At 39.9% G+C, this 23,528-nt stretch overlaps 1 protein-coding gene across 8 annotated transcripts in view; it reads left to right on the top strand.

Moving 5' to 3' along the window:
• PPP2R2B (protein phosphatase 2 regulatory subunit Bbeta) overlaps positions 1–23,528 on the top strand; it is a 331,924-nt gene that overhangs the window by 102,659 nt on the left and 205,737 nt on the right. Inside the window, exon 4 of one of the 8 annotated variants that reach the window (XM_033180756.1) lies at positions 11,709–11,835. The exons of the other annotated variants lie outside the window; for them this stretch is intronic. The gene's annotated coding sequence lies outside the window, so the exon portion shown is untranslated. The remainder of the gene's footprint in view (positions 1–11,708; positions 11,836–23,528) is intronic. 8 annotated transcript variants of the gene reach the window in all.

Consider the following 23,528-nt stretch of genomic DNA (forward strand, 5'->3'; position numbering starts at 1 on the left):
CACATAGCCCACTGAGAAACTGTTAATGAAGAAAAAACATCTTTATCTCACAACACAGAAGATGCAGGAGAGCAGCAGCCTGGTGGTGAAAGTGATGAATCAGCTCAGATTTACAGATTCTTGGCCCCAAAATAGTTCATTTTCAAAATATATTATTCAGAGCAAGGCCTGAGCAAGAGAAAGAATTAGAGCTGATTTTCAGCTGGAGATTTTGTGCTGGAGAAGAAAGCCTGCACTGATTTGTAGGCATAACTGACCTTGGTAGGAGTGTTCAATTTTCAAATGCAGAAAAGGCCATCTGTTGGTTCTTGAGGGTAGGGGAAAGAGGCAGGATGATCTTCTTTACAGCATGCTGTACTTTATCCTTGGTCAGAAACTTTTGCAGGCCTTGCGCCAATTCTTCAGACACTATCTTTATATCGGGGAGTCAAAACTTGGAGATTAAAGTATTGGCTCAAGGTCACCCAAGGAATTCATGGGAGAAGATAGACTAAAACTCACATCTCCTCATGTCCAGGCCAGCATCCTTTCTATTAACCTGTTAATGTCAAATTCCTACCATTACTTGCTCTATTATCTTAGCCAAGTTACTTAGTCTCTGAGTCTGTTTTCTTATCTATAAAATGGAAATAATGAAACTATTTCATGGGTCACTGAGAAAATTACATAACCTAAGATGCAGGGGAATAGAACCTGCACATGGTAAAGTGCTCAAAATATGTGAGTTCCCTTGGAACAATGGGGTGAATATTGGTGATATTTCTTCAAGATGTTTTCAAGAAGAGCTCAGTGACTTATAAATCTTGGAGAAGGGATGGGGATGTCTAATTATATGGAATGAGAGTGAGGAGAAAATGCCCATCAACCACCAAGCAGAGGGAGCAGAGATTAAGTTGGAAGCATTATAAAAATCCTTGTGATTTTTTTTTTGCACTGAATTTTTTTTAGCATAGATGAATGTCTCTGTAGTTTATTTCATTAATTATTCAACAAATATCATTTGGATGTCTTATGTGCCAGACACAGTACTAAGAGCTACAGACATAGCATCTATCAAAACAGTTTTCCATGCCCTCGTGGAGTTTAAAATTTAGTGGTGAAGACATACTTTGATCAAATAGCCACAAAAGGAGCATATAAACTCCAAGTAGGATGGCTCCTCTGTGATGGAGTCATCATAGGTCGTGCTGGAATAACCTGACCTAGTCTGACAAGATCAGGGAAGGCTGCCCTGAAGAAGTGATCTTAAAGGTAAGGTTTGGGCACAGGGCAGCCCTACCAGTCAGACAAAACAGCATAGGTAAGGCCACGAGGTGGAAAGGGATCCATGACTTTGGAGAAAAGAAAGTGGGGTGGAGCAGTGTAAGCAAATGGGAGGATGGTGTTTTATGGGAGCCAGAGTCATGAACTGATTTGATAATTTTAAATTGGCATCAAAAAAAATTATTGTTATGAAATGGGTGGCAGAAACATTTGACTCTTGGTCAAAGAAATGAAACTGAGCCTAGATGAGAGATGTAAAGTAGAGCATACCACTAAGTTGTGAATAGTGATTGCCTTGGGAAAATGAGCTTGGAAATGGGGGAGACTTTTATTTTACATGTTTCCCTACATTTCTGAAAAATATTTTACAACAAGCCTATGTTACTTTAGTCATTAAAAACACTAGAGACTTCTATGCAACAAAAGAAGCCTTTTCAAATCCTGTTCCAGGATCTACATTAAAAGGGAAAAGGCTCACAATAAAAAAAAAAATTGTGTGAGATGATGGAAATACCAATTTGCTTGATTTACCATTTCACAGTGCACACATATATTAAAAGATCACACTGTACACTATAAATATATACAATTTTTATTTGCATATAAATAAATTTATCATCAAAGTTTTTTAAAATGGTGGTAGTGGGATGGAGGTAGCATCTCTGTCATAAGTGGTGAGCACCTAAGCCAGATGTCCAAGTCAGTGGGAAAGAGAAAAATGTCTTAGGCTTTCTGGTTGATGACATTGGGAATGTTTACCTTGGGAAAGAGGAGATTTGCATAAGTACCTTAAATGTCATTCTGGCTGAGTTTTAGGATGACTCACAGCTGGAAGGAGAAGGCAAAGAAAGATCTTGACACTCTAGGTGATGGGCCAAATGTAGTAACATGAATTGTGTGGGGATCAATGCCAATATCTTTCCTGAGGTCTTACAAAGCCACCTGCATGCATACAGGGAGGGGAGTAGCCCTTGAGAGCAACGCTCATCACAACAAGCCTCCAGGGTCTTGGTTAACTCCAAGAGGAAGTCAAAAAGTCATGCAGCTGCCAAGAAAAGGTGTATGTTGTTTGGCAGCATTGATAGAAATCTGTCTAGCTTAATTCTTAACCACTGGTATTCATCAAAATCACCTGACAGTCTTTTTAAAAATATGCTTAGGCCCCACCCAAACTGACTGTATTCAAATCTTGGGGAGAAGGGATAAGGAATTAGAACATGGATTTTGGAATTAGCTCTGATTTTAAAAACTGACATAAGACTCTTCAGTGTTAAAGGAGCTACAATCTTAAATTTTTAATTTCTGAAATCATATTTAATAAAATAACCCGTTTTTATTTGATTATAGAAGTAATTTTTGGACAATACAGTCTTCATTCTGAGTTTTCTACTCAAATTAGTTTTAAATACAATTGAAATCATGTTGAAAGCATCGTTTTGTAATGTGATATCTTCTTTTAATATTCTGATATGGAGATTTTTCTATGCTCTTTAGCATAATTTTTAATAGGTGCATAAACTCTATTATAGAAGATGACCAAAATTTACTAAATTTCTATTGTCATATGTTTGGATCTTTTCCAAAATGTTGCAGTATTGTTGTTTTTGGAGATAGTCTCACTCCGTTGTTCAGAGCGGAGTGCAGTAGTGCAATCATGGCTCATTGCTGCCTCAGCCTCCTGGGCTCAAGTCATCCTCCCACCTCAGCCTCCTTAGTAGCTAAAATTACAGGCTTGTGCTGCCATGTCCAGCCAATTTTTAAATTTTTTTGTAGAGCTGGAGTCTCGCTTTGTTGCCCTGGCTGGTCTCAAACGATCCTCCTGCCTCAGCCTCCAAAAGTGCTAGAATTGCAGGCATGAGCCCACTATTATTAATAATACTGTATGTGTGTGCCACTACACTTTGGAGGGGAATATTGATATAGTGGAGTGGTCAAGATGGTGGAGGTTTCTAATCTTGGTATTAGGAATAGCTGAAAGAACTTTTATCTGGAGCAGATTTAGTGAGGTTGGAGGAGTGGTGAATATCTTCAAATATTTGCAGGGAAATCAAACAGAAAAGAAGTCAATTTGTTTTGCCACCCTCAAAGGGCACCACTAGGAGCAATTGGGAAAATTTTCAAAAAAGCAGCTTTCAGCTCAAAGTAATGGATTTTTAAATAATGAAGAGTTTTGATGATCTTGCTTTCCCTATCCTTAGGGATGTTCTAAGCATGAGTTAGCATTTGTAAAGAATATGATTGAGACTATTCAGATTCCTAAAGTGTGTGTGTAGAAAGTTGCTGGTAGGTTAAAATGGAGTCACAAACCAGGAGCCTGCAGGCTGCAACCCAACAGTAAAAGGATTTGCTCAGCTAATCAACTCTTCTAAACAATTTGAATTCAAATGCCTTTAGGCAGAACATTCACTCCTCAATTAGCCACAAGCCACGCCCCTCCTCTTATGTATTTCACTTGCGTTCACTCCTGAAGGCATTTAGTTTACCACCCCTAGTAGGTACTCTAAATCCTTTGATTATGTGAATATCATTTATTCATTCAGATGCTTAGTGAGCACCTACTGTGTGTCAAGTATTGTGCAACCTGCTAAGATAAAAATTAACCTGACAGATGGCCTCTCTGCTCTCAATAAGCATACAGTGAAAGTGTGTGCAGGAGTGTTGAATGAACATACATTGGAAGAGGAAATACGGCTTCTGTAATTAACTCCAGAAGGTCTTAAGACCAGTGATGATGTTAACAGCAGAGAGTGTTTTGGCTCATTAAGAGGAGGAACTTTCATAATCCAGTTTACAAGGAAGAGAATGGACCTTGCTGGAAGCATTGGGTTTCCCCCAGCAGACTAGTGTAGGCAGCGCCAACATGCATATCCATCAGGGGTTCTGTGGAGGAGATTCCAGCTCTGCAGAAGTAGGATAGATGGCTTCTGTGTCTCCTTCTACTGTAAGTGTTAGCAGTGGAATGCATCTGAGTCATGTGGCACCAAAGTATGTTACCAGAGGCAAATCCGTACAGGTCTGCAGCAACCTCAATTCTTGCCTCCTCAGAAGAAAGAATTCAACTGAGGGGCATAAGACAGAAGGAGAGACCAAGGCAGGGATGAAAGGAAGTAAAGTGCACTTGGAAGAGGGCCAGGCAGACAACTTGAGAGATCAAGTGCGCAGTTTGGCTTTTGACTTGGGGTTTTCCATGTTGTCATACCTCTGGGGTCTTGCGTTACTTCTTTCCTGATTCTTCCCTTGGGGTGGGCTGTCTGCATGAGCAGTGGCCTGCCAGCACTCGGGGGGGGACCACATGCACAGTGTGTTTACTAAAGTTGTGTACATGCTCACTTGAGGTGCTTTTCCCTTTACCAGTCCAGTGTTCCTAGAGGGAGGTAATCTGCCATTTTACCTTAGTGCGCATGCTTGAGCTCACTCACCCAACTCCTGAGATCTTATCAGGAAGCTGCTGATCACCAGTTTCAGATGTTTCTGTCTATTGGGAGACTTTCCCATCTATTGGATGCCTTTCCCTGGCACTGACCATGACCAATTATTATTTTAGAGAGAGTTAACAACTGCCTGACCATCACCTGGTGGTCTCCTGACATTCCTGGTGTGTGTTGCAGGGGAGCCCTCTCCTACTCTGCTCATTTTTGACTCGTTACCTGCTGTAACATAAGGACCTGTCATCTTTGGATTTCATGTAGAAGAGCTATAAGGGAAGAAAGCAGCATTTGAAGAAGTTGACAAATTAGAAAACTAACATTGTCGCCCCCAAAAAAGAAAAAAAAAAAGACCATAGGATATGGAGGGTTTTTGTTTGTTTGTTTGTTTGTTTTTAGCGTTTTTTTTTTCCCCCTTCAGTATTTATTGGGGGAGGGAGTGTTTTACCCCCATTCTGATGCTCATAATCTATTATAAAGCATTTACTGAGTGCATACTTTGTATGCACAGTTTCAGTCCCTGTTCTATGTGTCCCAAGTCATGGCTTTAACTACCACGATAATGATAACTGCCTTATAGATATTCTTCAAGTGAGAGGGTTTAGCAATTTTATTTCCCCTTTCTTCTGCTTTCTCCTGAGTGTGGTGTTGTCTCTTCTCTGTTCTTACCACTTCCTGTCCTGGTCTAAACTGTTGCCACCTTGCCAGGACTCCTCCTGCTTGCTCTCTCCATTTCTGTCTCATGTGTTCCTGGATTCTCCTCCTCTTGCTGCCCGTCAACCCTTTCTTTCTTTCACCAGTTTTCCTTCCTGCTGCTTAAGCAAGTCTCCTCATCTTTTGATTATTCAGCTATTTGGGAGGCAAACTCGTTCAGACGGCAGGTGTTCTAATAACTGAAATAGCAGTGGAGCAGAGCAGTGGAAAATAGAAGGTTTCAACTTTGAATTAGGAGATGCAGCTCTTAAAAAGAGGTATTTTATTGATGCTAATAAATTTTTAAAATTATCTTCCCATGTGGCCTGCTTCAGCTCACTGAGGACCCGGGCAGCTGCCAGTGCCCACTTGGATTTGTCTCCATGGAATCGCGCGACACACTGATTCATACCTCTAAGCGTTGCTTCCACTTGACTTCTACAAAGAAGGGCCTGTTGGTTTTGGAGGGGCATACTATTTGGTACAAAGTTTATAGGAAACTGTGCTTGAAGAAGCTGCTCCTCAGGTTGGGCATAAGGTAATATTCATTCTTAGTGACATTTTCAAAAACATGCATCCAAATAATGTAACTCCAAAATTGTTGGTGTAGAAGTTGAATTGGTATGTGAGGTGTGTGTGTTTGTGTGTCAAGAGAGTGTTTTTTAAATGATTATTAAAAGACTAAGATTTATTAGGTGCTTCCTATGCACTAGGCACTGCTTCATACTCTACATATAGCATATATACACACACTATATATATAGCTTCATTCATAGTGTATATACATGTAGATATATATACACACACACATATATGTGTATATTAAAAGGCTAAGGTTTATTAGGTGCTTCCTGTGCACTAGGTACTGCTTCATACTCTACATATAGCATATATACATATATATACACACACATTATATATATAGCTTCATTCATAGTATATATATGTACATATATATATACATACACACACAGATAGACTAATAAAGATAGGAGCAATATGGCCAGGTGCCATGGCTCATGCCTGTAATCCCAGCACTTTGGGAGGCCAAGGTGGATGGATCACCAGGTCAAGAGATTGAGCCAATCCTGGCCAACATGGTGAAACCTTGTCTCTGCTAAAAATACTAAAATTAGGCATGGTGGCACATGCCTGTAATCCCAGCTACTTGGGAGGCTGAGGCAGGAGAATTGCTTGAACCTGGGAGGTGGAGCTTGCACTGAGATTGCACCACTGCACTCCAGCCTGGGTGACAGGGCGAGACTCCATCTCAAAAAAAAAAAAAAAAAAAAAAGATAGGAGCCATAGAGACTGCAAGTCAGTGAATGAGAAAACGCAGTCATGAGGTAATGAAGGTGAAGGAAAGAGCATACACAAACTTTGCTCATAGACAAGCGTTCAAATCCTGGCTGGATGTTTCACCAGCTGTGTGACTTTGGGCAAATTACTTGCTCTGAGTTTCCCCATCTGGTATGGTTTGGCTGTGTCCCCACCCAAATCTCATCTTGAATTGTAGCTCCCATAATTCCCTCCTGTTGTGAGAGGGTCCCAGCGGGATATAACTGAATCATGGGGATGGTTTTCCCCATACTGTTCTCATGCTAGTGAGTAAATCTCACACAATCTGATGGTTTTATAATGGGAAACCGCTTTCACTTGACTCTCATTGTCTTCTCTTACCCCTACCATTTGAGACGTGCGTTTCACGTTCCACTATGATTGTGAGGCATCCCCAGTCACGTGGAACTGTGAGTCCATTAAACCTCTTTGTTTTGTAAATTGCCCAATCTCAGGTATATCTTTATCAGCAGTATGAAAACGAACTAATACACCATCTGTAAAGGGAGATGTTAGTAACAATACCTGACTTTAACAAGGCTAGTTGTCAGGCTTGCAAATTATGAATGCAAAACCAGTTCTGGCACACAGTACCACTACCCACCAGCTTCTCAAGCCTGAAACTTGAGAGTCATCCTTGATTCCTGATTTTTCCTTACTCTACCCCCACACAACAGATTGGCTAGCAAGTCCTTTTTGTACTCCCCCAAAACATCTCACAGATTTCTTCACTTATCTCTATCCACAGTACTATGATGTGAGTCTAAGTCACTGCTATTTCCCACCTGCACTACAGAGTCCCTACCCGTCTCCCTGCTTCCACTCTCTGCTCCATGTAACCTCCAATCCGTTCTTCACACTTTAGCTAGAGTGATCTTCTAAAAACATGAAGTACTTGTCAGCCTTCTGCCTCAAACTCTTCAATCATTTCCCATTGTTCTAAGTAGCAAACTCCTTACCAAGGCTCACCTTGCAAGATCTGGTCTCTGTATGCCCACAGCCTCGTGGCCCACTCCTTGCTTACCAAGCTCTAGCTGCAGGCTAGCTGCTCCATCCTTCCAGTTTTAACTGATAGGTCATTTCCTCAGAGAGGGTCTTCTCTGACCACTGCTTCTAAATAAGGCCTCCTTTGTTCATTGCTACCATAGCGCCTTATTTTTTTCATTCCCAGCCATTATTACAATTAATATACATTTATTTGGGTGTTTACTAGATTAAATACTTACCTTCCTCACTGGGTTGGGTGCTCTTTGAGACCCAGAACTATTCTAGTAGAGGCTTGATGAATTTCTAAATTAGCAGAGAAATTGAAGTTGGGCCTTCAATAAGTGATAACTATTGTTTATTAATACCTGTCAGAGAGACAGCTGTGATGTGTCTGCTTGTGAGCATTTGGCAAGAATTTCTGTTTCCATTATTTGCCTTAATTTCCAAAGCAGAAAGGCTGACAGCCACATAGAAGGCTTTACCCTGGCGGAGAAAGGGAAGGTCATTCTGTGTCAGTGGGTCTACTAGAGAAAGCTGCCCCCAAAGCCCCTGGACATTGGATCCATATACTACATAATTTCTAGGCAAGTCCTTGGTATGTCTTTTTGTTGCTGTTGGAAACTCGAGGACCCAAGGACATTCATTACTGGAGAAGTGGGTGCTCACACACACACACACACACACACATCCCGGTGTTAGCAGCTGGCATTTCTGCCTCGAGGATTTTACATTTACAAGGTAATAATAAAAATGGTATTAGAAACCTGCAGATGGTCTGTCTTATAGAGATAAATGTTGATTACAAACTCCAACATGAAAGTGGGATTGACTAGAAGTGTTACCAGGTAATTTAAGGTCCCACAATGGATGTCCCTGCAGATACCTTGGCAAGTCAATTCTGTTTTATTTCAGAGAGGAAATAAAACTTGCCCAATTGGACTTTCTTTCCCCTGACAGAAATGAAGAGTTGTCACAGTGAATCATAAGAGCCAAGGCTGGCAAGGCTGGCAACACACGCCAGAGCCCCAGCTTCTGGGATGCTGTCTTTGAACTTGAAGTCAGGGTCAAGCTTTAGGACTCCCAGTTTGTTGTCTATTCAGGATTGGTCAGTTCTTCCTCTCCAGGCAGCCTCTTACGTCTTAGTGAATGGGGCTCTAAGGTATCTTTTCTAATTGTGTGCATTTAACAGTAGAGCTTTCAATACTGAGAAGCAGTGAAACAGAACAAGGCCAGTGATAGAGTGATAATTTTCAGCAACTAGATTCTCTAAAACAACACTAGGCAATAGAACTTGCTCTGACAATGGAAATGTTCTATATCTGTGCTATTCAACATGGTAGCCACTAGGCACATATGACTGTTGAGCCCTTGAAATGTCATCTAGTGCATATAAGAAACTGAGTTTTTAATTTAAATTTGAATCACTATATGTGGCTACTGATTAACCCATTGGACAGCACCAGCCTAAAATATTGTATGACTGGGCTTGCAATAGCAAGAATGATGTGAGGACACAAAGGTGGAGTGAGAATATTTAAGAGAAGATAGCTGGGTGCAGTAGCTCACGCCTGTAATCCCAGCACTTTGGGAGGCCGAGGCAGGCGTAGCACCTGAGGTCAGGAGTTCAAGACCAGCCGGGGCAACATGGTGAAACCCCATCTCTACTAAAAATACAAAAAATTAGCTGGGTGTGGTGGTGGGCACTTGTAATCTCAGCTACTTGGGAGGCTGAGGTGGGAGAATCGCTTGAACCCTAGAGGCAGAGTTTGCAGTGGGCTGAGATTGTGCCATTGCACTCCAGCCTGGGTGACAAGAGCAAAACTCCATCTCAAAAAAAAAAAGAAAAGAAAAGAAAAAAGAGAAGAGAAGAGAAAAGAAAGGAAAGAGAAAAGAAAAGGAAAAGAAAGTACCCCAGGAGATTTAATCAAGGAATTGGAGAGGGCATATCCCTGGTGGTTAAGCACGTACTCTGGTGTGAGTCAGATCTGTATTCAAATCCCAGCTCTGTCACGTTCCAGCTTGGAATTTGGGCAAATTACATCTCCAAGATCCACATTTCTCATCTGTGAAATCAAGATAACAATAGAACCTACTCCGAGGGCTGTTTTAAGTATGAAATGAGGACTATATGAAAGTACTTAATACTGTGCCTGGCATAAGTTATTATCTTAGCAACTTTGACATTATCTTTTAATATGAAATATGATCATCTTGTATATCAAAACCCACGTCTGAGCTTTGTGATCAGAGAGGAAAAGATATGGAAGAACCAAGACAAACTTTTCCTCTGCAAGAACTGACTGGTCTCATGTGACTATGCTGAAGTGCACCTATAAGCAAAAAAATACTACCATGCCTCCTTAGCCATCAATAGCAAGTTATGCCGCTGTCTCATGAAATAGATGTTCTGTGACAGTGCACTACACTGGACCACTTACAGTATAATTATAGACTGAAAAATCTGGAAGAGATCTTGAAGACCAGTGATTCTTAAGCTTTCATGTACAAACAGATCACCTGAGGAGCTTGAAAAAATGCAGGTTCTGATTCAGTTGGTCTGGGTGGAGGTCAAGATTCTGCATTTCTGCCAGGCCCCTAGGTCTCCCACATGCTCCTAGTCTAGGGTCCATACTTAGAGTAACAAGGTTTCAGAGCACCTAGGTCATAAGACCAATACCCTCTTTTTCAGATGGGGAAACGGAGACCCACAGGGGTAGACTTAAGGTAATGAATGGGACAATGAGAAGTAGAGCCAAAGCTAAAACTAAGGTCCCCTATTGCCTGCTCCCCTGTCAGGGGCACGTTTGTACTTCCCCAGGTGGCAGCAGTCTCTTGTATCACGTGACACTCAGCAGTTGGCAAAACAACATTCTGTCATGTCCTTTTTCCATTTGTCAGCCAAGGATAACAAAAGGCAGAGATTACTCCACTTGTTCATACTATTCTGGTTGGTGACTGCTAGTTAAACTGGAGCAAAAATTCAAATATGCTGACTCTTCTCCCAGAGTACCTTCCATTATATCACAGCACCTCTGTTGCTTCATTTTTAATGTTGGGAAAGCTCCAGGCTGGATATGATGATGGCCAACAACATAAGCCTTTATAAGGACTTTGGGGTCAATCTGCATAGGAGACCACACAGCAAAAACATGAAGGAATAGAAAGAGTCAGGTACCTCTTCTTTTTCTTTTTTCTATATTACAAGCAAGATTCTAGAGCCATTTTACAAGCCGAGCAATACCTTAAAGGTTATACACAAGCTGTTTCCTGGAGGTATGTTTTATTCCTAGGGAGCCTAAAATTAATGACAGCTCTTAGTAGGAAAGGTGGAAATGAAGTATCAAACTGTCAGGGAAAAGAAAATGTTTCCTTGGTAGGGCTGAGCTGCACAGTTTCTTAAAACAACTTCGTGGGAGAGATTGAAACTTAGCCCAAGTCGTAGCCTTATCACTGACTCTAGGTGACCTTGGATAGAGGCGTGTTTCTGCTTGTGCACATGTATGTATGTGCACATCACACACACTGTCTCCCTAGCTTCTCCATTTGTTCAGTGGCACACTCAGTTCATTTTGTCATCCACCAAATCTCACAAATGTATTTTCAGGATGAGTAAAATGTTACCTGCAAGCCTCCCAGAAAATTCTGAAAGAGTTGGCCTTTTTCTTGATGATACTTCTTTATTGGCTTTAGTCGCCAAGGTAGGGATTTGACACTTTTCTAGGTCTTTTCCATCATATGATTTGGATTCTAGGAAATAAATGATAAGAACTAGGAAGTCAGACTCACTCAGCTGCCAACGATTAAGGGAATTTGGGGCCTATGCTTGTCAGGTGTAGATCCCAGGTGGAGCAACATATTTAGAGCTCCCAGTTGGCAAACACAGCCTTCCCCTTAAGCCACATCCCCTCTGCATAGTCTCAACTTGTTGGGATGCCTGGTTAGCCAGTAAGGTATCACTTATGTAAAATACCACTTTTAAACCACTCCATTTTTTTTCCTAAGGTGCAATTTGTACTACAGGCTCATCTGCTTTACCATATTCCATTGCTATCAATGAATTTCTTCATAAGAACAACGCAAACACAGAACTCATTGAATAAAGAGGGCTTTGGCTAGAGTGAAAATTAAGGTATGTTAGACAATGTCGCTCCATCTTCTGCTCAAATATCTTGGATAAATGAGGAATGATCTATCTGCTTTCAGTTTTCAAAACCATTGATTTTTGTTGCAATTAGGCAACAAAGAGCTAGACCAGGCAGGATCCTTTCTCTACTTTGAAAACAGCATTCAAGGATCCCAGCTGTTTTATTGACTTTTTCTAATTCCAAGAGTTGGGGGGAGGGGCGAATGTTCCTTGAGTCAGCATGCCATCATTGCTGGGTAAAGAAAAGAATGCTTCTGCGGTCTAGGGAAAGGTTTGCAGATGACCTCATGTGCAAATGGCTCAGGGTCCCCAAATGATTTCTGGGTCCTCAACTTTCTATGTAATAAGAGCCATGGATATTTCTGAGCACAGTTTGACCTGCATTCTATTGATCTAAGCACTTGGCTAATCACTCTCTGCAATTAAATCCTTCTCCTTGCAATAAAGTTAATCTCTTCCCAGCACATAAAATCTGACCTCACAGCTTGAGGAGGAGAATTGCTGTTGTTTATGCTGCCATCTTGGGACCCAACAGCTTTATTCGGAAAAGCAACTCTTGGAGTTTGAGAAGTTATATTCCCCTCAAATATTAGAATGCTTTTCTTCACTTCTGGATGTGAAGCCCCACCTAGGCTGCCTTGTTTCTGCCTAGCCTCATTTCTTCTCGAGGACTCATCATGGAGTGTGAAGCATTAAACCTGCTTTTCCTCAGGTGACCTGCTCCTTTTTGATTTCAAGGCCATTGGCACATATTTTTAAATTATTCTGTTTGTCAGTTTTGGTTCCAGTTTGAAGACATTCATGTCTAATATATAATAATATCAGAAAATCCACAGTCTCCATCCTACCTTCCGTTTAAGCTTTCTAAGGGACTCCTCATTGCTTCTAAACAGATTCTGATTTTGTCTTTCTAAACAACATCAAAAGAGTCAGTAATTCATTTGGCAAATATTTATTGAGTAGCAAGTCACAACCCTGGCTCTCAAGATGTTTATGTTGTTATTGATAATATAGTCAATTTAAAAGGCAATGGATCAGAGCAGGTGTAGAGGGGATGGAGGGGAGAGGGCAGGCAACAGAACTATGAACTTTGTACACAGATGGCCTTGGGTTCCAGTCCCGGGTCTGCCAGATGCTAGTAGTGATACCTGGAGCAAGTCATAGATCTTCTCTAAGCATTGGATTCCTCTCATCTTTAAAAACAGAGATGGAAGTGCCTACTTTTTTGGGTTATTGTGAGGATTAAATAATGTATATTAAAATGCCTGTAGCAATGCCCAGTGCATAGGAAGTAGGACTCGATAAATGTTAACTATAATTATAATAATTTTTTTTTTTGAGACAGAGTCTCGCTCTGTCACCCGGGCTGGAGTGCAGTGGTGCAATCTCGGCTCACTGCAACCTCCGCCTCCCAGGTTCAAGTGATTCTCCTGCCTCAGCCTCCCAAGTAGCTGGGACTACAGGAGTCAGCCACCATGCCTGGCTAATTTTTTTTTTATTTCTAGTAGAGACGGGGTTTCACCATATTAGCCAGGATGGTCTCGATCTCCTGACCTTGTGATCCACCTGCCTCGGCCTCCCAAAGTGCTGGGATTACAGGCATGAGCCACTGCCGCCGACCGGTTAATTATATAATTATCATCTGATTTCCTCACAATACCTACATGAAGCAGGCACTGTTATTTCCCCCTACTTTGCAGATGGAAAAATCAAGGCCTAGAGAGGCAAAATAATTTGCCAAAAACCACATAGTTTGTAAATGGCAGGCTTAAACACAGGGATGCCTAACTTGGGCTTGTATTCCTTACCATTACACCAGGTGACTGGCTTAAGTTTCCTTTTATTTTTAGGAGCTGCACATGTCACAGGGCTTTGAAAATTTAATTTGCTAGGTCTGCTAATGATGACTTAAATAAAGCCACATGACTTAGCTGGAATATAATATTTTCAAATATTCATTCTATTGTGTTTTTTTCTCCTGATACCAAATATTTCTCTTAACATAAATAAATTTTATTAAATGCCTGGTTAAAACTGGTTAGATTCTCACTTATAACAGTTCTCAGTTCTGAATTTAAATTTAATGATATGTTAAAATATTAATGACCTTTATCTTTAAAAATGTCTAAATTGTACTAAAGTTAACAAATGTGGCTGATAATCCCCAGCACTGTCTTAGAACATTCCCCGACATGAGGCATTTGCTAGGGCTTACGTAGTTCTAATGTCGGGTTTCAGACAGCACTGAGAAATACACGATGTAGGGAAATTTTACATACAATTGCCTGGGGATTTGATCTCCTAATACTTAAAAAGTGTTCTAATTTCAGCTAAATAATAGTAGCTGTAAAGCATTTAGATGTGGATGGCGTTAGGCATGTGCTCTATAGAATAAATATGTTTTGGAGAGAGAAGTAGCATTTGGAGCATATGAAGGGAACAATTCATAAGCTAAATTTCACTCCTCCTCTCCCTGTGTATCCTGCTTTCTCTGACGTGAACATTCCTTATGGCTCTGGTTCCAGCTCCTTAAACATTTTATTAATGTTGATAGTGAGGACGGGAGTAAAATTTATCTGAAGCTTAGTTCTAATAGCCAGGTTGGACTCCTTCCAATTCCCCAGAAGTCCTGTGGGTTCAAAATACTTGCATAACTAACTAGTGCTGGCTTCTGAGCCTTGGGGCACAAGTTAAAGACTTGATCTCCTTTTTTTATAAACATGTCCTTTGTGGGAAGACCTTGCGATATCCTTATCCCACCCCCACCAGGATTTGGAGTGTCCAAGATGAGGAAAAACTGTTTACCAACCTGCTGACAAAACCCTACTTGTAGGAAATCCCATGTCTTCTCTGGCTAAATAACTTGGACCATATGTTCAGGTCCCAGAGCTTGGGATTTTTCAGAACAAGCTGAAATGTGCCTATTTGCATCACCTGGGGATATTGAAATTCCAAGCACAAGTTCATTTTCACATAACTCATTATGCTCCCTTGGATTGGTGCTTAATGTGAACTTTGACAACAGATGGAATGAGATGATGTTTCAGGAGCACTTACTAATTCTTTTGTGTTCACAAATACACACAAGTAGTGATAATATGCACTCAAATTTCCAAAGCCAGGCAGTGCCCTCAGGTATTCATTTGCCACCCCCCTGTTGAGTTCTTGGGTAGAATTTAATTATCCAACAAATTTGGAGATAGCTATGCCAGATGTTGGGTACTGACCCAGACATTTCCAATGGAAGGATCCGATGCATTCTAGAGAGAGCAGGGAAAGCAAATTTGGGAAATAAGACTCTGGATGTGAGAAAAGAAGGGGTGAAAATGGGACTAGAGCTTGAAATTTGTGGTGACTTCCTCAGAGTCAGATGTTACTCCTTAAGCTCCAAGAACCACTGGGTATTTGTGAGGGTCATTCAGGAAGGTCTGAGAATATTGCCTCCACCTCAGTTAGTCATAAAGAATCTCATCATTTGGACCCAGCCGAGGACACAGCTTTTGTCTGTTCACAATAAAAACAGAATTACCCCATTGACTTGAATGACAGACACATGCAGCTGCTCCTCCCTTTCATTCCAGCATGGTTAAGTGGGGCCACTTGGAGCACTAGTTCATCTTCGAATTTGGGCTTAGCTCTGGAGAAGTTGTTATATTGCAGTTATAATTTGTTATTAATAAAATGTATTAATAGAATTATGATAATAGCCAACGTTACGTGTGGATTCTGCACTAGGCACTGTGCTGAGAGCACTTGTACATCCTTTTCACTCTCATAGCACCCTTATTAAGTAGGTATTTGTAATATTCCCATTTTATGGGTGAGTGAATAAAGCTGTCTTTTAACATAAATGCCTAAGGTCCTACAGCCAATAAGAGGCAGAGGCAGACGGCCTGACCCCACAGCCTGTATCTTCCCATCACCCTCAGCATGAACTGGATTTACTGATGGTGATTTCCCCATTCAAGGGCATCAGCTGTGCTCCAGTCTCCACTCAAAAGGTTATAGAGAGGCCCTATGTTTTTTCTAGTTTTATTGTATATTTGACAGTTAAAATTGTGTATAAAGTATACAACTTGATTTGATGTATGTGCTATAATATATTAGCCACAGTCAAATTAACATATATATCACCTCACATAGTTACCTTTTTTTCTGTGTATATATGGCAAGAACACTTAATATCTGCCCTCTCAGCAAATTTCAAGTCTACAATACAATAATGGTAACTATAGTCACATTGCTGTACATCAGATCTTCAGAACTTATTCATTTTGTCTGACTGAAGCTTTGTACCCCTTAACCAACATGGTCTCATTCCCCACCCCCTCAACCCCTGGTAACCACTATCCTACTCTGTTTTTATGTTTAACTATTTTAGATTCCACATATAAGTGGGATCATGCAATATTTGTCATTCTGCATCCGACTTATTTCACTTTGCATAATGTACTCCAGGTTCATCCATGTTGTTGCAAATGGCAGGATTTCCTTCCTTTTAAAGACCGAATGGTATATATATATACACACGTATGTATATATGTGTGTATTCACTGGGATACATATATATACACATGTATGTATATATGTGTGTATACACTGGGATATCATGTGTGTATATATGTACATGTATGTATATGTGTGTGTATTTATATATAATATGTGTGTATATATATGTGTGTGTGTACACATATACCATATTTTCTTCATCTGTTGACAGACATTTAGGTTGCTTCCATATCTGGATATTGGGAATGGTGTTGCAATGTACATGAGAATGTGGATCTCTCTTGGAGATCCTAATTTCACTTCCTTGGAGAGGCCCCCTATCTTGAACCCTGAGTCATTCCTACCCCATCCAAGCACAGTTAATTAGACTGAAGGGCAGGAGTACAGAAAGGTAGCCAATCGATAGATGGGCTTATGACTTTTTATGTGACGTAGTCCCCCCTAACCCCCCAGAAAAACATTAGCTGAGTCTATCAGATTTCTTCTCTTGGGAGTTGAGACTAGAAGAAAATACCATCAGAGTATTTAGCTCTGAGAACTTAAGATGAAAGGAGACTATGAGATCAAGTCTGAGCTGTGAAGTAATGAGGCAGCAGTGACTATTAGGAAGCAGAGAAAATTCATTTGGTAGAGAGGGCATAGAGAGTGCCCACCAAGAAGAAGAAGGGTCTTGAGGAGAAAAGAAATAGCCAGAAGCCTGGGATGCCCCTAACCTTGATGCTATTCTGGTATCAGTACACGGGGATCCTTACAATACACAGTTATGAGGATGAAGTGAGATAATTTATATAAATTACCCAGTAGAATGCTTGATCCATAGATAGGTACTCAGTACAAGTCAGTAATATTATGTTTATTATTATTCAAAATTTTACTATAATTTATCTTCTATTTGGAAATTACAGAATATCCTCTCATTTCCAGTTTATCAAGATGCATGGAGCTAGAGCTATAAAAAGCCATATTCCTCCTTTCATTGTTGAATTGGCTTCCTTAATTGTTATAATAATTCAAATTTCAGCTTATGATTATCTTCTTAGGTTTTTTTTCGGGTCGATTCCACACCCACTAATGAACTATCGTGTTGAGCAATGGGAGAGCTATTCCCATAATCTGTTTCCCTCCAATCCCCCTTCTGATGCTAATGAGAAGTACCATGGAGACATCAGCCATTAGTATACATAGGCTGGTATAAATCATGGACTATGGATCATTGAGCATCTTTGTTGTAAAACAAATGGCCTGTGGTCAGTTAATCATACAAAGAAACATCTCCAGGGCCTCCTGGCTTTATTCATAACCCCTAAATTCATTTGCAGTTTTATAAACAGAACATCTGTTAAAATATGCAGAAATTACAATCATAGTCATTAGCAGGGAGCTATATAGCTTTGGCAGATTTTTTCCTAAGCTTTTGATGGTGATCTCCTCTATCTGTGATTTGTGCTTCATTCCCAGTCTTGCTGAATCTCTTTTGTTCACCTCTGTTCTTTTGGGTTGCAGCACTTTTAACCCAAGGCTCATGAGTGGACATGTGTTGTCTCAGGCTGGATTGGCACCATGCCATTGTGCAGCATGGCAGAGTGACTGTAGCCTGTCGATACCTCCTTACAAAACTGTATATTTTGGGTGTGCAATATGCATATCTTCCAGCAGCCAGAAGCTGAGAAACCCTAATTGGTTTCACACCTCTTTTACTGACCTTGGACTCTTGCAGTACTGGCATTTAACCAAAAGTAAATAGAGCTCCCCACTACCACCAGCAGCAGCCCAAATCTTTCATATTCATTCTCTGTCTTTCTGTTAAAAACTGTACTGTGTTAACAATTTAAATTAGGCTAGTGCAAATAACATCTAAGTCAAAGACAAGGAGAAATATGTTCATTGCTAGAAAACAAGATTTGCTCTAAGAACCTAGATTGGCCTCCTCATTGTTTAGTGAAGAAATCATTACTCCATGTAAGAACTGGGGAGTAAGTAAACTTTCTTTGGCCATTGCTTTGCTCTGGCTGCCCTGGAATGGGAATCAGAGGACATTTTCTACAGAAATTAAAAAGTCACCTCAGAGTATCCAGTGTATCTGTCACCTATTTTTATATATGTGTTTTATAAATTCCCAGAGTCACTCTGGTTGAGCCTGACTAGATCCTTTTAAACTGGCTCACAAGGAAAAAGAAGACAGAAGTGAAGTGACTAAGATAGCAAACTCTGAGGTCAGACAGACATGGACCTGATTACCAGATCTACTATTTGTTAGCTGTATACCCTGGAGAAAGTTAATTCCTAAAGCTACAATTCCCTTCTATAATATTAGTGCCTACCTCATCAACTTATTGATAGGATTCAAAGAGATAATCCAAGCAAAGCACCTCGCTATGCCTGGAGCATTGTTAAGTGCTGAGTCAATATTAGTTGCTACTGTTGATAATTTTGTTTGTTCTCAGTATTAAAGCACAGTTAGATTATGTTAGGTGTTGATTTTTATCATCAGTAAAACATTTTCTTTATAAAGTACTTATATGATTTAAATGATAGCATTCATTTGTCTAAGAATAATCTAAGCTCCTGCTCTAGGCTCAGTATGCTGGTGAGTGTTGCATGGTGTGTGAAGATTTATCTTCTGAATATGCCTATCAATGGGTACAAATCATCTTAGAATGTATTACAGAGAAGATCCAAAGCAAATACTGTGGAAGCTGTGGATTAGAGAAATAAATTACCAGCTGGGGAAGGCTTCATCAGGGGAAGGTTGGGGAAGTCAGGGTTATAGCAGGCTTGACAGATCTCCAGTGATATGTGAAGGGAGAGAAGAGGGTAAGTCTCCTTGGAAGATGAAAAACAAAATGAGGCAACCAAGTGAAAAAAAATGGGATAAAGTAGACAAGGAAAGGGCCAATTTGCCTTCTGGGGGAATGAAAAAGAATTAGAGGGTAAAAGCCAATTAGAGGCTCAAAACCAGACTCACCAAGTCCCTGAAGATACTAGGGATAAAAATGGAAAGCTCCTGAGAAGGAGACTAAAAATAAGACAAATGCCTGTCTCCGATGGAGTAGTTACGGGAAGGGAGACTCTGAAAGGAGATTGACGGCTTGTCTGTCTATTTCTCAGCCTGTACCTGAGACAAGCTCCAGTTTTCTGCCATATTCATGGCACTTACTGGCACTTGTGGCTGCACAGCTCCCTGCCAACCTCTGAACTCCAGGAGCTAAGCCAGCTGTCTTTAGGCAGCCGCTTTCTTGTTTTCAAAAGGAAAATTGCAGTTGTGCGTTGGAGTCCTGAGCCCCAATTAACATGTCAGGCTCTGAAACAAACAAATACAGATAACAAAGAGGAAGATAATGTTTTAAAATTAGGTTCTCAGGAGTCCCCCATTAATTTGGAGCTCGCCAGACATTTACTGCATGTTCAATAAATACCATTTGATGACAATAATGTGCTTAGCTGCTGGTAGTCGGAGATGCCTGGTTGATAGGTCTCTTTAAGCGTGAGGTTACAAATACACCTTGTTATATCATACTCAGCACAGATCCAGTGTCTTTCAGCTTTACGGCTTTTGTGAGTATTAATCCCTCCAGAGGCCAGAAAGATGGGTGTTATCATCCTCCTGCTAAAAATAAAAGAAAGCAGGCAAGTTGGTTTGAAAAATCCAGATGGTGAGTTCAGGATACATGGACTCACTGTATAATGTTCAATACACACAAAACCACTGCATAATCAAATACACTATGTAAATACCCAGAGGTTGTTTAGTGGGGTAGCTTGTGGAAATGAAAAAATTAGCAATAGTGGCATGGATTTTTTAAAAAGCAATTATTTGCTTTATGTGATGACAAGAATCCACAGATGGTGCATCCTTACGTTCTTGAGTGTCTTGAAAGCTAAAGCAGGATTGTAGTCACACTACAAATAATAGCTGAAAGGGATTATGTGAGAGCCCTTTATTCTGCTGATTGCAATGGAACAGGGCTTGTTATTGTATGGATCATGGTGGAGCACCTTCATGCTGTGAGGACACAGTGGGAACGTTGAGAGCTAACAAACGGTCAACTCCCCAAACTTTTGGAAGAGTTTAGCTGATTTGCTACTTCCACCTTAAAAGGTGAAGAACTTATGGGATGGGGTCACAGGCTGGTGAAATCAAACTGATTCTTCCCATTGCCAATGGTGGTATATTAAGTCACTCTCACTACTATAAAAGTTCAGAGTGTACCTTAATTAGTAGCAGTAATCACAAGGTGATGGTACACACTAGGAATCAATGGCTTAACTAAGAAAAAAACGTGTGCTTCCTGGCCAGACTTAGAAGCTACAAAACAAATAAAGATTTTTGGCAGTGGTAACTGGGAACAGAGGCTTCCTAAATTTGGCTTGATAGTTTCCTTGTCTACCCTAGGTTTGTAAATAGGACTTCCCAAATTGTACATTTGTTCATTCAGCAAATACTTATTAATCATCAATTATGAGCCAGGTCCTCTGCTAGGTATTTGTGTTGGAGAAATAGTATATTCTGTGGCTTATCTTTAGCTTAAAGATCTTGTCTTATTTGCCTTTCCTTTCCCCAGGGCCCTTGATACAGTATATGGCACATTGTAGGCACTCTGTGAGTGTAAATTAAAAGAAGAAGAATGTTTTGCCATTTGTAGCGACTAAAGCAGTCAGATGCCAAGGAAGTGGTGTTCTATCTCATAATAACTTAAATTTATCACTTGGTAAAAATTGCATTGCACATAGTCAGGCCAGGTGGGTGGTTTTAAGTTCTGCTCACTCTATCCTTTGTGATGACTTCTGTTTGTGATGACTCGAGGAGCAGATATGTATACACTTCGACATATGGGAGCACACATGGACCCATCATTAAGATACCCTTTGTTTTTTTTTTTCATGGCCCAATTGGATAAGAAGAAGATGCCACTGCATTTAAAAATCCTCCTCAAATGTCAGATCATTGCAATGGTGTTTTTATATGGGTGTTATCTGTTGGTGTACCATTGTTTGAGTCAGCAGCAACACACTGAATGCCTACAGTGGAAGAGGTGAAACAGAGATGCTTATTAGGCAGTAACTAGGCAGCTGAGTTCAATAGTGGAATGCAAAGTGACAAAAAGTAGGGATAGTCTATATGCAGGCATGTTTATACCCAGTTGAGCATAGATTAAAAATGTGCATAGATAAAAATGATAGTCACTAATGATAACAAAGAATTTATCATGTGCCTGATACTATGCTGGTCATTTTATGTGCGTTATTCCATCTAATCTTCCATTTTTTAGTCATGCAAATTGACTTTTTCAGCTTTGAGACAAAACAGTTTGTATTTAAGTTGCACAACCTGATGTTTTGATATACTATACCTAGTAAAATGAGTCCACAATCAAGCTAATTAACATATCTATCACCTCACATGGTTATGTTTTGTGTTTTTTTCTTGTTTTGTGCATATGTGATGAGAATAACATTTACTCTTAGCAAATTTCAAGTATATAACACATTACTAACTGTAGTCACCATACTGTATATTAGGTCTCTGGAATTTATTAGGCCAACAGCTCCCGAATACCTCACTCCTCAACCACTGGTAACCACCCTTCTACTCGGTTTCTATGAGTTCAACTTTTTCAGATTTCCCATATAAGTGAGATCATACAGTATTTGTCTTTCTGTGTGTGGTTCATTTCATTTAGCGTAATGTATTAGGTTCTTCCATGTGGTCGCAAATGGGAAGGTTTCCTTTTTTAAGGCTGAATAATATTTCATTTTGCATGCATACTACATTTTCTTTATTAATCTGTTGATAGACACTTAAGTTGTTTCTATATCTTGGCTATTGTGAATAATGCTGCAATTCATATGGAAGTTTACATATCTCTTCATTGGATATATACCCAGAAGTGGGAGCCTATCTAATCTCCTTAACAGTCCTTATGAGGTGGGTACTTTCACCAACCCTATTTTATAGAAAAAGAAACTGAAAACTGCTTATGACCATGCAACTAAGAACCCATTTTCTTAATCACTACACTAAATTGCTGTGTAAACATTTAACATAATGTGATTAAGAAATTATTTCTTCTTTGCCCCCATATTTTATTTTGCACAAAAAAGTAGGGTGCAGGAGGAAGAAACCACTATTTGTTGTCTTGGTTTTCCTGTTTTAGAAATTAGTCCAGTCCCATTTGATTGCCTCCCAGTGGAACCAATAAATTGGATGAGTCAGTGATTCTGGAAAAAATTCTTAAAATAAAACCGCACCATATTAATATGATTAGTCATATCACTAAAATAGAGACAATTCATAAGGACTGTTTTCAAAACCCTAAGTAAAAACATAAACCAATAGGATGTGCAAACAGTTGGTAATGGCATTTGGTATTGAAGGAAATCATTTGTGCAGTTACCTTTGATTCAAACCAAATTGGAAGCAAATATCAGCTCTTTTTTCCATGTTTTCCTGGGCTTACTCAACTGTACAATTACTGGAGTTATATGCGCATTTCTGAGAAGCTCTGTACTTGTCTATTTAGTCAGAACTAAAAAGGAAGTGGGCATGCATAGCAACCCATTTTATTTATAGCTCTGCTTTGGCAGTTTATTGTACGTATAGTCACTTGTTAGCATAAGTTAAAAGCTATTACACTTTGATTACAACGATCATTAGGTAAAGTTATCTGAATAAGCTTGGGTCTCCACTGACAAATGAAAGATGTAAATTTCTCACACACTTTCAATGAGTGATTAGTGCAGACCTACCATTTGCTCTGCAAAGTTCAAGATTATTTTGTTTACTAACATGACTAAATAAAAGAAGATCAATTTCAGTTCAAGTAGGAAATTGATTATCGTTGACTAAAGAAGACTGAAGACCTTCATAAAGAGTACCAAACTATTTTTCCAAGCTAAGCTGTAGTCATTAGCCATGTGCAGATATCTTTCTTCGGTCACAATCCTACTTGTGAAGTTAAGATAAAGGCCAATTTTATTGGTCTTTGGGGATGGAGAGTTATTGGACAGAGTCAAACTAAGTCTTTTTTCTATTGTAGCATTTCTCAAAAAGTGTTCAGAATTTCCTGAGACATGTGTCAAAATGAAATTTCTGAGCTCTACTCAGTATCTACTGAATCAATGTCTAGGCATGGTCACCTAGAAAGCTGCATCTAGTGAATCTGACTAAG

Source organism: Trachypithecus francoisi, unplaced genomic scaffold (genome assembly GCF_009764315.1).
Source record: "Trachypithecus francoisi isolate TF-2019V2 unplaced genomic scaffold, Tfra_2.0 Lachesis_group2, whole genome shotgun sequence".
Taxonomy (NCBI): domain Eukaryota; kingdom Metazoa; phylum Chordata; class Mammalia; order Primates; family Cercopithecidae; genus Trachypithecus; species Trachypithecus francoisi.